Source organism: Cryptomeria japonica, chromosome 1 (genome assembly GCF_030272615.1).
Source record: "Cryptomeria japonica chromosome 1, Sugi_1.0, whole genome shotgun sequence".
NCBI lineage: Eukaryota > Viridiplantae > Streptophyta > Pinopsida > Cupressales > Cupressaceae > Cryptomeria > Cryptomeria japonica.
This window is the reverse complement of record NC_081405.1, coordinates 525436136-525447241: the sequence shown is the minus strand read 5'-3', so window position 1 is coordinate 525447241 and position 11106 is coordinate 525436136. Positions and strand designations below refer to the sequence as shown.

The 11106-nt window shown below is 31.7% G+C and overlaps 1 protein-coding gene across 2 annotated transcripts in view; it reads left to right on the top strand.

Moving 5' to 3' along the window:
- The first annotated feature begins 5300 nt into the window (after positions 1-5300).
- LOC131060122 (probable small nuclear ribonucleoprotein F) overlaps positions 5301-11106 on the top strand; it is a 78933-nt gene continuing 73127 nt past the window's right edge. For both annotated transcript variants that reach the window (XM_057993241.1, XM_057993236.1), the window contains exons 1-2: positions 5301-5431; positions 6338-6429. The gene's annotated coding sequence lies outside the window, so the exon portion shown is untranslated. The remainder of the gene's footprint in view (positions 5432-6337; positions 6430-11106) is intronic.

Sequence of the window (11106 nt, the reverse complement as noted above, 5' to 3'; positions counted from 1 at the left end):
TACCAACTTGTTTTGTTCACATGGTAGTCCTAAAATTTTCTAACACAAACTTTTTTACCTCTTTATTAGTGTTGGGGCAATCTTGCAAATTCATGTATATAATGTGCTTTTTTTTTTTACCAAAGTCCTAAATTTTTCTAACACTAACTTTTTCACCTCTTCATTAAGTTGTTGCGGCAAACTTGAAAATCAATGTTCCACTTACTCATCTACTTGTTCTGCTTCATCTAAGTCTTCTTCCTACAATTTCATTCCTCCTCAACAACAATTTTGAGCCATTGCATATCCAAGATTTTAACATTTTTATAAATATATAACAAACGAATTATTACTAATGCTTCCATTGAAATGTTTGTGCTTTTGCCAAAAGAATTTCATAAGGGACAATTGACTTGATGTTAAGAATACTAATAATTTTTTGGATCATCCCATCATGGTCAAGTTATACACTAGCAATCACACTTTGGTATGCAATAGGTACACCAAAGAGGTGTGAAAGGTCAATTAGGGAACATTTTAGTCTATTTTTTGCATACATTTGTGTAGTACATGAGGTCAATTGGTGGTCCATTTGGCAAAGGATGTTGTTTGTACGAAAAAGGGTTTGAATGGAGAAGTGATAACTTCAAATAAACTATGCATCCACTTACAAGGATCATAAAACAACTTAAAGAAAACCTCTAAATCAAGAAGATAAACAAGATCCATTACCGATAAACTCATGTTATGTTTGCAATAGGGAGATATGGAGAGAGATGGATAGAAAGAGGGAGATATAGACGAGTGGCTGAGGGTGGAGAGAGGGGGGTTGGGGAGGAAGCAAGAGAGGGGTAAGGGGATAGAGATAGAGAGGAACACACACACACACACATTATCAATTAATCAATTTGATTTCATATTAATTTAAAATTAAATTATTAAAATGTGCATGGAAGGTATGTTTTCTTAATTTAGCAATCATGTCAAATACTATTTTATTCACATGCATGACAAAGTTCCATTAGAATAGTAATCATGCAAGGTGAGAGATGTGTAGAGGTTGGACCATTGTCTATTGTCAATTTGGATTTCTGATGTCATACTAATTGTTTTAATAGATTTTGACACGGTCCATCGTAACTATGGTGAGAGGCATATTACACTCAAAGAATGAATTGAAGAACCTCTATCAATGAAAACTCCATGCAATTTGAATAGATCATTTGCTTTTTATATATAAATTATTTTAGTCATTGCTTACCTTAAATTGTAAATATTTTATCAATATTTTTAAAAATATGCTATATTAAAAAAGTATAAGAATGATACGGATAAAGATATCTTTCCAAAAAATGGAACTTTCTTTAAAATATTAAATAATAAATTATTAGATAAGATATCCTTCTTAAAAATGGATGACAATTTTTTAAAAAATAAAACAATTTTTATTTATATATTTAGATTTGCATAAAAAATTTAAAGCCTTTTTTTCAAATTAATTAAAAAAAATAAAAATTATTTAATTAATTATAAAGAGAAAATATTTTATCCAATCAAATTATGTTTTTTTTAAAAATAAAAAATCTATAATATTGAAAATTTAAAATAATATTATTAAATTACGTAATATCCTACTTATTTGATTATTATTCTTCCAATTAATTATATTTCTTTAAAGTCTACTTCCCTTATAAATTTTTATATAAATTTCTTATATCAAGCAGAAGGCAACAAGGTGGCAGATAAGTTATTGAAGCAAGGTTGTGTAAATAGAGAAGGCAACATGCTTGAATAGTGGGAAGATTTTAGAGAAGTGCAACTTGATGAAGAAGCAATGTTAGAGTGGAGAAAGCATTGATGAGACAAGAATTTCTCCAAGTTGTGTGAGGGCAAAGAAAAGAAGATTGCTTGTGTTGAAATGATTGGCATGTGGTAGGTCATCATTGGGAAGAATCCCGATGTTGAAGTAAGGGCATTCATTGACGTAGGTAACATATCTATGTGGATCAGTGTGAATTGTCCGAGCAATGATGAAATTAGTTCAAATGAACACAAACCAGGGTATTTGAAGCAATTGTTTTATGAAGGTGGTGCAGATAGAAAGGGTGGTGTTATTCACAAGAAGAGCTCGGTTTTGATAGGTGCTTTCATAGTGACCATGGAACCGAATTTTTCACTCTTGATAGATAAGGAACAACATGCTTTCATGGGGAAGATCTTTGAAGACAGAATGAGGAATATTTTTAAGATTGAAGACCCACATTTTTTGAGGATTGTTGATGTGTTTTTGGGTGAGGAATATATGAACTCAGAATTTAGATACTGCACGAATGTGGATGTTGCCTCAGTATGGTGCTTGGAGCTGGGGAACAAGGAAGACATGAAATGGGTTATGTGAGAGTGTGTAAGAGAAGAATGGAAGTTTGGGATGGAGACTCTCATGGCAATGGTGCAGTTGGGTGAAAATTTTATCACAAAGAGTGGGGAATGAGTCCCAGATGTAGATTGGTGCAGTTGGGTGAAAATTTTATCACAAAGAGTGGGGAATGAGTCCCAGATGTAGATTTTGTGTTGCTATTGAGGCAGTTCCTGATATGGGATGCAAACAGTGATAGAGAGACGCATTGGGTGGAGGCACAAGGAGGATGAAACCTCATCAAGGAGTATCTTTGTAACTAGGAACAAATGGAGCAGAGGCACAAGGAGGATGAAACCTCATCAAGGAGTATCTTTGCAACTAGGAACAAATGGAGCAGAGGCACAAGGAGGATGAAACCTCATCAAGGAGTATCTTTGCAACTAGGAACAAATGGAGCAGAGGCACAAGGAGGATGAAACCTCATCAAGGAGTATCTTTGCAACTAGGAACAAATGGAGCAGTCTTCGGGTTTGAAGAAGGCCAAGAAGGGAAGACATAAAATAATCTTCAGAAAAGAAGACTAATGGATTAGTTGTGAGATACCGAAGGGAAAGGAATTGAACCAATAAGAATTTTTGCTGAATTTAATGGTTTTGATTAGCAAAATGAAGGATTTTATTTTTAAGGTTTAATCGTTTATGATATTGAAATTGTAACATATGTTTATGTTATCTTTGAACTCGGTATGTAGTTGTGGTTTCAATTTTGAAGGCGAAGATGTAATTTTGTAACAAAACTATAATGTGGGGTACCATATATGTTTATGTATTCAATATAATTATAGACTTTTACTGATTAAAAGAAAGATTAACAATGATATAAATAAAATTTACAATCTAGTAGCAAATCAAATTCTTAATAAATATTTTTTAACATAATTCAAATAAACAATTAGTAATTACATCAACATGTGTATTATACTCAAGATGGATGAAAAAACTTCTGTGAATAAAAACCAAAAAGAAAAACTAAAAGAAATTAGATTATATTTTTTTATTAATTTTATAAAATAAATGTTTTTTATTTTAAAAACACAAAAACAAAATTTCTATTACATGTTACAAAGACAATGTTTTTAAATAACAAAAAACAAAATTAAAACAAAATAGATGTTATTTTTGTTATTAATTTGATAAAAGCAATGCTTTTTTATTTTAAAAACAGAAAAATAGAAATTCTAAATACATTTTTTGAAGACAATGTTTTTTGTTTTAAAAACAAAAATAGAAAATCTATCAACTGTGCAACAAAAACTCATTGCAAACTCAATGTTATTTTTGTTTTAAAAACAAATATTTGTACAAACACCATGTTTTAAAAAATAAATGAAAATAGTATGCAACCATGACAATATCATCTATTCCCAATCCAATTGAAGGAGACGTTAGCAATTTGAAGTAGATCCAATTGAGGAAGGAGGCGTTAGCAATTTGAAGAAGTTCATTAGGTGTGTGATGAATAGAATCTTAGAAAATTGAATACTATGAGTTTTTCTTGTCATTCATCTTCTTCTAGCCACATTGGATTGTCAACTATGCACTTATGGTGGTTGGAAAGTTGTGTTTTTTCTCTTACATCATAGTTCTATTTCCTCATTATAATGCAACTGCAATTATTGTCTAATCTAAGTTTGATATGGGTTCAACATGTTATTTAGGTGGTCTAAGAAAGTTTTATTATTGTGATCTTCATTTGGGTGATTGTGAATTGGTAGACGAGCTCAATGGAACATTTTATTTGATCTTAATTTTTAGAGTGATTTTGATTTTTAGGGCCTTGTAGGATTTTATATGGTGAACAATTCAAAAGCCCATTACCAACTTTTTTCCCCCAAAAGAAAACTCTAATGGCAAAATTCTTCATCAAATTTTGGGGCTGTAGAAAATTCAAATGACATAGTTATTAGATGATACCTTTAATGTTGTGCTATGCCTTCAAGAGACAGAACAATGGTTTTCAAATTTGGTTATTATGTGTATCTTGTTTGACAAATGAAATGTCTATATTCTTATATTAAGATATTGTCTCATTACAATAAAAATCTTTATTATTATTTATGAATATTATATACTTTCAAATTTGACATCTCTCGTATATTTTGCATAGATTTTTTTAAATATAGATATATTAGTAATTAATTAAACAAAAGCTCATTACAATAGTATTGCTTAATGAAAACTACAATAAATAATAATAAAATAGATCATATAAGATCTCTCTTAAAAACAAAAATCTAATAATTAAATATTAACAACTTAAAAAAAGATACTTAAACATAAATTAAAAACACAATGTAACAATGCACTCTCTAATTTATTGAGAAATAAAAATAAATTTTCTAAATTTTTAATAAGAAATTAAAAACAAAACAAATATCCATAGTTTTCTATTATTAAAACATATCAAATCCTATAATTTCATTTTGTTATATTTCATATATAATTTTATAAATATAACATTATAACTAAGATTATTAGTAATTTTTTAAAAATAATTAATTATAATATAGTATTTGTTAAATATAAGATTATAAATGATTTTTTTAATTTTAAAATATTTAAAATATTATCTTAAATATTTTTAATATGAATATAAAAAATTATTTTTTATTTAATAGTAAATTTAAGATTTTTGACTTTATGTGCAAATTTTTTGTGTATATATCAATTTAAGATTATTGTTTTTTGCTTTTATTTATTTTTTAAATATTAAAAAACTTAAAATGATCTAACTTTAATATGAATACTGAAACTATTTTTAAATTTAATATTAAATTTAAGATTTTTATTTTGTTTCCAAGATTTTGTAATTTAATCATATCTTAAAACAAAATACATACTAATTTACAATACTTAATATTATGATTAAAAGTTAAAAAACAATTATTGTATATTTCAAATTTCTTATGTTCATGGAAAGAATGTGACAGTATATTTCAACTATATCGACATAGGTGGCGCCTGCATACATTATTCAAGCTCGTTCTGCGAATGAATTAGCTCTGTCTTACTGAGTAGACTTTCTACATAGCAGGTACGTACACATTTTTTTCTTTAAAGAAATTTCATTTTTCCTTTTTTCTGTTGGCGTTTTTGACTTAAGTTAAATCCCAGGAGCAATGTTCGTATAAACCTTAAACCCTTAATGAAATTTCTGTTTTTCTTTGGATTTCACTGATCATCAAGGAATATCACTAATTTCTGGTTATACCGGTTTAGTTATGTGTATTATGTCGAATTGCTATGCTAGTTTGACTTGTACCTGATATGAATTCGAGGATGTTTTTTGGTTCATTGACATAAACACCCATCTTATTTCTTCTGGTTATCTTGGCCCTTTGTTTGCAAGCCCGTAGGCAGTCCCAACTGGATACATTCATTCAATTTGCCAATAAAGTCGTGGGCGAGGTTACATGCCACATATAATGGGGTATGCGGTATGCTAGAACCATGTTCAGTTAATAAACATAGGTTACACTGGAATATATCCAATAATTGTCACAACACGGTCTAAACATATGCCGGCAACTGAAATGTTTTAGGCCACCTTGAAAAGCTGGCTGGCATTCTATTCTTCCTAGATATTAATTACAGTTTAACCTTGCTAAATTTCTGCCAGTGTTATGGATTTCCTTATTACAGTGAGGGGATTTGAACCTAGGTCATGCTCTAAAAATTCTTTCGATACCCTGTTAGAATTACTCTGTTAGCCTACTGCAGTTAGATCAGATCCTTTAAATAGAATTATGGACAAAACTATGTGTGAGAGAAGGAAGCCATGTTTTGGGTCAACTTTGTGACCCACCAACAGAATGAGCTGATAATAGTTTTTATTTGGTAGATGATAGTTTTTATTTCAGTGAATATTTCTTTTAAAGAAATGTTTTCCTAATATTTCAGATATAAGGTTTTCTATCTAATGCTCATTTGCTTCTTTCAGTGGAACTTATTGACAGAGATTAGTGTGGCAGTTGCTTCTTTCTGGTGGATTGCCCAAAGTTGAAGGTTAGAAGACTTGGGTAGATAATGGCGGTTAGTTTCTTTGCTATACCTCGAATTCCAATTTGCAATTTTTGTTTGTTTCAATTTAATTTTAAATTTTTGCTAGGAAAAAAGGAAATATTCACACCTGGTCTTCACTTGTGGGTGTGCTTAATTTTCTATCTGCAGAATCTGTGGGGAACCAAGCCCATGGGTTGAATTTGGGTCTTGACAATTTCTCATGTCTTATCACTAGATAGTCGTGCACTGGACTTCAATCTAGTCTGATTTGTTTATTTAGATTTTCGAACATTTCTTCTGAGAAAACATTAAAGAACCCCTGTGATGAAGTATCCCTTTAGGTCTTTAATATTTGATCAACAAAGTGGTGTGTGAAGGAACATAGTGAGCATTTTCTGCTAGCCACTGACAAATAAGGTGATTGGATTGACATTGCAAGTGATTCTTTTGATAACTTTTTTTGGAGATGCTTTTTTGTTATTGCGAATCTCAATTTAAGCCTTGGCATGTAAGTCAAATCAATTGTGATTAGCCATATTTTATAGGAGCAACATTTTCTCTTCAAGAGGTCATTTGAGAAATTTTCTGCCAGTGAAAATAAAGATTCTTACTTTTTTTCTTGTAAGTTTTGCACCTTGCAAATAAATGTTTAGCAATTGCCTACTTGCAGCAGAAGGAAAGATTTGGCCATTTTTTGCCGAGTCCAGGTGCATTCCTTTATACTTAGGAGTTTGCCTCAGATTTGTGAAAAGTCAAACACATTTCTCTAAGGACGTTTATGGGGTTCAATGCCTTAAGAAAATAGCTTGTGATGATCTGTAAACTATAATGATTATACCATAGAAGCAGAAATCTTTATTAAATCATGATTAATTATGATACATTGTTTCTCGGTGTGCTGGGTTATTTGTTATTCTAGAAGTTACAGTTTTAAATTGGCAAATCCAATTTCCTGACCTTGAATAAAAAATTATGATTGTTTTGCAATTTAATTGCAATTTTTTGGTCAAAAAATTAGTTTCTGGAAGGTTAGTTTTGAAAAAAATAATTTTGCAGCAATTTTTTCCTGATTAACTAAATGGACAATTTTTATCTTTTGGTTTGCTGATTTATTCCCAAGAAAGATTTTATCTGTTATAGGGATTAGCAACATATAGTTCTAAATAAAGGAAATAAGTAATGTACTCTTTAGGTGATCAAATAAATTTGAACATAAAAGGAAAATGAGAGCATTCAACAAAATGATTGAAGACACAAGGACTTTTACCTTGGAGAACTCGAATTATAGGAAAAAAATCCAGCAAAAATGAGGCAAGTAATGATCAATAAAGTTCTCTAGATATTCAAAAACTACTCACCTATTACTCTAGATATTCCAAAATAACTCACCAATATGGATTTATAAATGCTAACCAGTTAAACAACCTTCAGATGGGTGTAATATGAGAAATACATTACGAAATCCAAAGCAATAGGAAACCAAAAATGACACGAGACACTTGACAATGAATATGACACAAGATTTGGTTTGGAGAAACCCAAAAGGGGAAAAGCTCCTCTTGGACGAGTAAATACTCTTGAGAATCCACTATAATGAGTCAAATACAATGAATATGAATGAATATCATCATAAAGAAAACCTTTGCAACTCTTCAACAAGTGGGAAGATTGATTCCATCCATCTACAAGTTGCTTTGTGTAATGTCCCCTACTAGGACGCTTCCAATTTCCCAATAAACAATACCCATTACTTAATATTATCATGCCTTAAATTAATTATTAAGCTAATGACCATATTTATCCATAATACAATTGATTGTGGCTATATTCAAGCCTCAATTCTTACTCCCTTCCTAATACTCAACCTTGGATAGGGATTTACTTGTCTAGGGCATGCTGACACCACCTCCATAATTGGGCCCAGGTTTTTGCAACATCTGTCCAGGTCATCCTTGGGGCTCACCTAATTCGGGATGGTTTTACTCTGCCTCTCCCTAACAACACCACGCCTCTCCTTATGGTGGGAGGGGAAAATAGAAGTGATTAAGCAGTTGGGCTATGAGGATACTAACTTCTCATGTATTATAAATATATATGAAATTAAGTATGAATGTCATACATATTGTAGTCTATATTAATATTACTACTAAATTCTGCATAAGAACATTATCAGGCTTCATATATTAAGCACATCCCCATGCATACCACCAAGAACAAAGATGTTGCTGCCTGTAACTTTATAACAGTTCTGATCTGATTTGGTTGATGGTGATGTCACTGGATGCTTTGATTCCTTTCCTTTATATCTCTCAATGTGAGGGAGAGGTCACACCTCTTCATCATGTATTCCCTTTGGCAAGAGACACACCCTTTCACCATTAGCACCCTTTGAAAGAGTGCAACTCTTCATTATTCTGCCCTTTGAAAGAGACACAACCTTTCACAATCAGATCTACACTTCTTATTTAAATCAGATCTGCACTTTTGATTCCCAAAATTATCCCCCCTCACATGAGGTTCTCTTCTCTCTTTTATATCTCATGTTTGAGGAAGTCACCACTTTTTATTTCATGTCTTTTGACAATTCATTAATTTGATTAAATTATAATTATATTTTTTTATATTTTAATTTAATTTTAATATTTTAATTTTATTATTAAATTCTATTTCAAAGTGGGGATATTTTAGTCCTCCCCACCCAAGATTGCTTGTCCTCAAGCAATGATCACGGAGTGTCCAAAATGACTTCCAATATGAAATGGCTTTGGAAACACACATGGAATAAACATGTTGGAAACATATCAGGCATGAACCAAATACGGAGCATACACATAAAAACACGGAGCATACACAGGGATATATGCAAACAGAGAGCATACACACAAATACATGTATCGTTGGTTTCCTTCTTATTGACTAGAATGATTCATTGATTCATGTTTACCTTGCAAGATGGCAGGATCAAAGCTCTGATACCAATTGTAATGTCCCCTAGTAGGATGCTTCCAATTTCCCAATAAACAATACCCATTACTTAATATTATCATGCCTTAAATTAATTATCAAGATAACGACCATATTTATCCATAATACAATTGATCGTGGCTATATTCAAGCTCCAATTCTTACTCCCTTCCTAATCCTCAACCCTAGATGGGGATTTACTTGTCTAGGGCGCGTTGACACCACCTCCATAATTGGCCCCAGGTTTCCAGAACATCTGTCTAGTTCACCCCTGGGGCTCATCTAATTCAGGATGGTTTTACTCCGCCTCTCCCTTACAATACCACACCTCTCCTTATGGGGGGGAGAAGTGATTAAGCAATTGGGCTATGTGTATACTAACTTCTCATGTATTATGAATATATATGAAATTAAGCATGACTGTCATACTGTCATACATATTGTAGTCTATATTAATATTACTGCTAAATTCTGCATAAGAACATTATTAGGCTTAATATATTAAGCACATCCCCATGCATACCTCCAAGAACAAAGATGTTACTGCCTGTAACTTAATAACAGTTCTGATCTGATCTGATTGATGGTGATGTCACTAGATGCTTTGATTCCTTTCCTTTATATCTCTCAATGTAAGGGAGAGGTCACACCTCTTCATCATGTATGCCCTTTGGCAAGAGACACACCCTTTCACCATTAGCACCCTTTGAAAGAGTGCAACTCTTTACTATTTCTGCCCTTTGAAAGGGACACAACCTTTCACAATCAGATCTGCACTTCTTTTTTAATCAGATCTGCACTTCTGATTCCCAAAATTTCCCCCCCTCACATGAGGTTCTCTTCTCCCTTTTATATCTCATGTTTGAGGGAGTCACAACTTTTCATTTCATGTCTTTTGACAATTCATTAACTTAATTAAATTTTAATTATATTTAATTATATTCTTTCATATTTTAATTTTATTATTATTTTTGATTATTCAATTCTATTTCAAAGTGGGGATATTACACTCTGCCTCAAGACTTTCTAATAATGGTTGAACATACATAATTCCTCTTTTCTTGAAGGTGAATAAGAGTGCCAACTCCCAAAGTGGATTACAAATCTCCGTAACTAGATGCTTGCACTTTCCATGTAATGAAATTCAAGAAATCTGACATCTCGAAGTTTAAATGAACTAGCAATTCTTTATAGTCTCTTGTCACAGTCAAACTGTCTATGTTTGTTGGATTCAACAATGCCATTTTCTAGAGTAACGTGGCATTCACTGGGACAAACTGACTATTGAAACGGGTGAACCTGCCAATTTGAGCCAAAAAATCTATTTTTCGAAGTTGTGTTCAAAATCATCTTTGTGCTCAAGATGGTCTAGATCACCTTGAGTTTTCAACAACCTTTTTTTTTAAGTAAATCACTGGTTAGGGCTAGCACCCATTATATTAGATCAAAAGAGGTTTAATAGTGTAGCAAGGCAAAGCCAGTTATAGACCCAAAAATGAAACCATCTTCTATAGCTACAACTTCATCAACCTCCAAAATGAAGCAACACAGACCATCTACATATATATCTCCAACAGACTATCTACACACAGATCTATTACAGATGTAAACCATGACATATATACTTAAGTATCTACTATACATAGTATAACTATCAAAGAAAATATCAAAATGACCCCAAACCAGGTAACCATGAAGCCTCTGAGCACCTTGACCATGACTAGTTACCAGTTCCCGCATGCC